The following is a 6,485-nucleotide window of genomic DNA, read 5'->3' as shown; positions in this document are numbered from 1 at the left end:
AAAATAGTGCATAAGCTTTGGGTGGAAGAGATATCATTATTTCAGATAAAAAGAAGTATCTGTCTTGAAATTCTTTGGAAGTTGACTATTCTATTCTCTTGGTTGAAAACTCATATTTACATAATAGACTTAAATATTTTTTTCCCTGAAAATATACATAAACCCCATGAAGTATATAATAATATACTCTTGATGAATAACATTTTAGTCATACACTTCAATCATAGGCAGTACTCACATTTATGAGCCTTATTTGCATTCAAATTAAACTCTTCCAATTACTAACTACTACAAATAAGTAGTATTCCCCCAACCAAATTAATTATTCTTAAACACGAATTGCATAAATTTTGGTCTTTAATGAAGTCCCATATATCCATAAATACAAACATAATAACAATATCATAATAATAAGAACAATGAATTAAAGCTACAGATTGCATAAATTTATTGAATTAAAATTTCAGTTATCAAATATATTTGAATGTACAGCAAATAGAATAAAAATAGCACAAAATTTAAGGCATAATATGGGATTACAAATCAAGATTTTAACAGAAGATGAATTTGAAAGAATTGTTAGTAGAAAGACAAATGGTAGAAGATGAGAATTATAAATCATCTACAGGACATAGAGAATTTTATTCTGATATTATAGGAATATGGAGACTTAGCAGTCAAATTCCGAGAAGACAATGCCATAGATTGATCTGTAAGAAGAGGGTTGGAATGTTGTAGAAGCCAAGTATTCTGGGTAGTACAATCCAGACCCATAACACAGGGAAGGGAAGCCATAGATTTCACAATTCAGAGATCTCATGCCACTGGATCCACAGCCCACTGAGTAGCAGCTTCTAGATCCATAGCCCGGGGAATGGCAGCTGCTGGATCCAAAGCCCAGAGATCCAGCATATGTTCCCTGCCAGGGACTGCAAGTTGTGGAGCTCCTCAGGTAGTAACAGGCTGTCTGGCAGGGTCTGAACACTACACAGGACCTCTGGCAGCTGGTGGGCTCAATTCAGGTCTCCTGACAGCCGGTGTTCACAGAGGATTCCACCTGACAATGTCTGGGAGAGCAACTGCTAGTGGTGTAGACCAGGTTGCTGGGGTAGGAAGAGCCACAAGAGGAACCTGAAGAAGTCAGGCAGCGCCTAAAGGAGCTGGAGGAGGAGTTTCTAGAGCAGCAGCTGTAGGCCATGTGGAGAGGAGATGTGAGCTTAGCTGGATGTACCTAAAAGGATTCTGAGTTTGGATGTCACCCTGTGGACAGTTGGGTTTATGTACTCTCAGCAACAGGTGTGGTACCCAGTAGTCTCATCCTTGATGAATCTGTGTGTTTCCTAGTTTACAAATGTGGAACAGTAATCTCTGTAATTGTAGTTGCGTTTGAATAGTTTTCAGCAGAGTATATTTATGAGTGTTGTAACAAATGTCAAAGAGCTACTCCTATCTACAAAATGCTATGACTATTTTATATTGATGCCTGCCCTATCATAGCTATAGCAGACCTTCTCCATCCTCTACCATTAGATAACTTCTTGTACTTGGTGGATTACTCTTGTTTCTGCTAGTGAGTGCTTCTTCCCTAAAACTGGAAGAGATGACGTTAGTTATCTGGATACTGGATCTATTTCTATATGAATGAGCATTCACAAGAATGTTCCATATTATCAACCTCAATTACCATCCTGTCAAACTTCCTTTGGTAACTCAGTGTGGGGGTAACACAACACAATTATACATTGCAATTTACTGTTACATATTGTGTATCAAATTGAATAACAACAGATTCAAAACTGATAAAAGCAACATACGAACAAGGGCAGCTGGAGACTGGGGGCGGTTATTGTGTATTTACAAAGAGGTTGTTGAAAAGTATCTCATCTGAAAGAGCTCCTCTTTTTCAGTGAAAGAAGGAAATAGTCATAATAATAAAAATGAAGAAACAGGGAGGGATTCACAATCTTTCCATTGAGCTCATTGACTGTGTTTTTGTTGGTTTTTTTTTTTTGTATTTTAAAACCATGATTTTGGAATATTTTAAGACTGTCTTGGAATGTGTTATCTCTTTTCTGCCCTATCCTTCCTCCTCAATGATGAGAATGAACGCATATGCAATCTTGTTCTATTGCACTTTTGCACTGTGATCTGTCTAATTTCAAAGCCCTAATAATTTTTTTTTTGCAAATTAAGCATACTTAAATTTTCTTTTCTCCTTCCATTACCTGCATTCATAATCATTGAGATTTCTAGCCTTTGCAGTATGCTACCATTTCTCATGTTATTTGGATATCCTGTGAACTTTTTCAGGTCTATATCCCTGTATGCATCAACACTTATCTGCCCAAGTATGAAGTACTTTTATGAAAGTAAAGGTGTTTAGGAAGGATTGTATAGACATTTTTTAATCAGTGTTCATGGTGTACCTAAGACGTCTCAGTGTTCAGTTATACCCAAGATGTGCAAGTGTTCAGTGTGTACCCAAGACATCTCAGTGTTCAGGCTGTACCCAAGATGTTTCAGTGTTCAGAGTGTACTCAAGATGTCTCAGTTTGAAGGTGTACTCAAGATGTCTCAGTATTCAGGGTGTACTCGAGAAGTCTCAGTGTTCAGGGTGTACTCAAGACATTTCATGGGATACCAGCAACAGATATGCTAACAGATATGTTGGTTGTGAAGATGTGAGATGCTACTATGAAATTCACAACTACAATAAATATGAAACAAAATAAGGAATGATGTAAGGATAATTTAGAATGAAAAGGAAACAGAAAAATGTGAAACAATGAAATTAGACCTTTGCGTATCTCTGTGGAAAGCAGAGATATGTGGCATAAGGATGATAGTTAGCACTAGACAGAGAAGCCAGACACTCATAGCATAGCATGTGAACATGTCCAAGCTTAAAATGTGTCATCACATTAAGGTGGTGGACTTTAAGATTGCACCCTCATCATAATCTGCTGTCAGGTTTTCTGTCCTGCCCAGTTTCTGCAATTGTTTAATCCCACAGATATCACACAGAGGTCTATATTTTATAAACTAATTGGCCTATAGGCTCAGGCTTCTTTTTTAGCTTTATTATTATTTTTATTATTATTAAAAATTTCTACCTCCTCCCTGCCTCCCATTTCCCTTCCCCTCCTCCAACCCCCCTCCTTCTCCAATCCAAAGAACAATCAGGATTCCCTTCCCTGTGGGAACTTCAAGGTCCTCCCACCCTCCATCCAGGTCTAGGAAGGTGAGCATCCAAACAGACTAGGCTCCCACAAGCCAGTACATGCAGTAGGATTAAAACCCAGTGCCATTGTCCTTGGCTTCTCAGTCAGCCCTCATTGTCTGCCATGTTCAGAGAGTCCAGTTTGATCACATGCTCCATCAGTCCCAGTTCAGCTGGCCTTGGTAAAATCCCATTAGATCAGCCCCACCGTCTCAGTGGGTGGGTGCACCCCTCATGGTCCTGACTTCCTTGCTCATGTTCTCCCTCCTTCTGCTTCTCATTTGGACCTTGAGAGCTCAGTCCAGTGTTCCAATGTGGGTCTCTGTCTCTATCTCCATCTATCACCAGATGAAGGTTCTATGGTGATATGCAAGATATTCATCAGTATGGCAATAGGTTAGGGCCATTTCAGGCTCCCTCTCCTCATCTGCCCAAGGAACTAGCTGGGGACATCTCCTTGGATACCTGGGAACTGCTCTAGAGTCAAGTCTCTTGTCAACCTTAAAATGGCTCCCTTAATTAAGATATACACTTCCCTGCTCCCATATTCACCCTTCCTCCATCCCAACCCTCCCATTCTCCCAAGCTCTCCCCATCCTACCCTTCACACTTTTCTCTCCCCATCTTCCCTTACCCTCACCCCACTCCCACTGCCAAGTTCCCAATTTTTGCCTAGGAATCTTGTCTACTTCCAGTATCTAGGAGGATAATGATATGTTTTTCTTTGGGTTCACCTTCTTATTTAGCTTCTCTAGGATCATGGGTTATAGGCTCAATGTCCTTTATTTATGGCTAGAATCCACTTATGAGTGAGTACATACCATATTCATCTTTTTGGATCTGGGAAGCTCAGGCTTCTTATTAACTCTTATAACTTATATTAGCTCATTAGTCTTTTCTATGCTAGCCACCTGGCTCTGTAAATTATTCAGCAAGGTAGTCACATCTTACTTCTTCTGTGGCTGAGTCACAACTGCAGACTAGGACTTCCTTCTTCCAGAATTCTTCTGTTCTCATTGACCCACGTCTACTTCATGTCTGGTTGTTCATTCTACACTTCCTGCCTGGCTACTGGCCAATCAGCATTTATTTGAAATACAATAGACAGAATACAGACCACTGTCCCTCACTACTTCCCCCTCTATTTTTAAATAAAAACAAGAGCTATAAATCTAATATCATTTGTTTAGTTTTTCTCCTGAACATTAGCCATAACAACTTGTAACTAATGTTCTAAACAAAGGAAAATATCCATAGTCCATATTTGGGAATGTGGGCATAGTTTTCCAGGCTACTTCCTGCTGGTTTTGTGTGTTGATAATCTTATGGAAACCTAAATAAGATTTAGACTATGATCAAGTACTGACTGGAGTATCCTGTGAGTCTTGATCATCTCAGGCAGCAGTCTTGAATCTGTTCTGGACTTAGAACTCACACATCTGGGCCATCTGTTCCTTCCAGAGATTTCTCAGGTGGTCATCCTTGATCAAACCTGATTTTCCTTAACTCAGAATGAATCTACAGCCTCTCATTTCCTGTGGAAACAAAAGCAAATCCTGTTCTCCAAAGTAGCATACCTTTTGCCTTCAATTTTGAAGTCAAGATATTTTCAAAATACCTGTCTTAGATCAATTCAGGAGCATTTATAAACAAATATCTTTTAGCAGCTATTGCTCCTTCCTCAGCATTCAAACAATTCAAAGTGATGGAGGAAGGTCATTGGTTAATTAATAAAGAAACTGTTTGGCCTCATAGGTTAGAACATAGGTGGGTGGAGTAAACAGAACAGAATGCTGGGAGGAAGAGGAAGTGAGGTAAGATGCCTCAGACAGACGCCATGCTGTTGCTCTCCAGGGCAGATGCGATGAAGCTCCGACCCAGGATGGACGTAGGCTAGAATCTTCCCGGTAAGCGCACCTTGTGGTGCTACACACATTAACAGAAATGGGCCAAGCAGTGTTTATATGAATACAATTTGTGTGCCATTATTTGGGGGCATAAGCTAGCCAGGTGGCTGGGAGCTGGGTGGCAGGAACGCAGCCCACAGCTCCTATAACATCAAAGAGAATATAGTAACATAGAGTACCCAGATTATCTGTGTGTTTCCATCTTTACATGGTTTTATTTTAAACTCTATTTCTTTTATTTTTATTTTTTAGTTTTTGTCTTTTTGAGACAGGGTTTCTGTTAATCTTTGTCCTGGAACTCACTCTGTAGACCAGGCTGTCCTTGAACACACAGAGATCTGCATGTCTCTCCCTCCAAAGTGCTGTGATTAAAGATGTGTGCCATCACAGCTTGAACTCACAGAGGTCTGTCTTTTTAATTAATACAGTTTCTTTGTGGATATTTTGGGGCTAAGCTATCTGGGCGGCTGGGATGAACAAGCGGGCCCCCTCCAACAACTGGCACCCACATAGACAACTGGATCCACATAAAGCCTGAGAGAACTTGGGAAGTAATTAAGCCAAAAAGAATAGAGTTAAGCACAGCTTATTGATGGCAGCAATAATCATTTCTATGTCATGTAAATATAAATAAATATTTAAAGGTTCTATAAAGTGATCAGTTTCAGACTGCTTAAAATATTGATTAATTTTCCCAAGGAATACAGAAAAATAGAGAAAAACATATAAATATGTATGTAATGCATATGTTCATGTAAATGTGTGAATGCTCACACATTATCAGGGACATATTGAAGCACTGCAGAACAATAGAGGTCTTATATGAGCTAGAACTTATCTGTTTATTCTGAAGCTGTGATGCCCTTAAAGTTATATCCTGATTTGGGCAGCTGTGATTAAGTCTGTTAAGAAATTTCTACAGATTTATGAGACTACCGAACGAACTTGGAATTCTGGGCCTTTCAAAGACTTAGGGCCCTGAGAAATATCCCAGATCTTAGAAAGCCAATTCTGACAGGCAAAATTGAATTTCTAATGGGAAGATCCTTATAAGGACACAGGACAGAAACCGAAGTTTCACATGTATCATTCTTGATAGGATTGAAGTGATCTAGGCTATGGGAGTTTTTATTATAGCATCCTGGCAGAACTAACAAATCTGTAGAGGAGGACAAAGTCTTTTCCATGTGAAATGTCTGTTACTTCTCAGAGCATGGAAGAAATGTAAGAACCTGAAACACAAGAGCGTGACAGACATTAGAATGTGGATCATAGGAGCCTTGTATGGCAGAAGGAAACATTAAAGAGCAGTCACACATTCAGTCAGCAGCACATTGCATGGATGATGGAGACCCTGT

The 6,485-nt window shown here is 39.5% G+C and overlaps 1 pseudogene; it reads right to left on the bottom strand.

The window, feature by feature from the left end:
* Positions 1-670: 670 nt before the first annotated feature.
* LOC130870889 (keratin-associated protein 13-2-like) lies at positions 671-1,198 on the bottom strand (annotated as a pseudogene).
* Positions 1,199-6,485: the final 5,287 nt, after the last annotated feature.

Source organism: Chionomys nivalis, chromosome 3 (genome assembly GCF_950005125.1).
Source record: "Chionomys nivalis chromosome 3, mChiNiv1.1, whole genome shotgun sequence".
NCBI classification, from domain to species: Eukaryota; Metazoa; Chordata; class Mammalia; order Rodentia; family Cricetidae; genus Chionomys; species Chionomys nivalis.
This window is presented reverse-complemented; position numbering and strand designations above follow the sequence as displayed.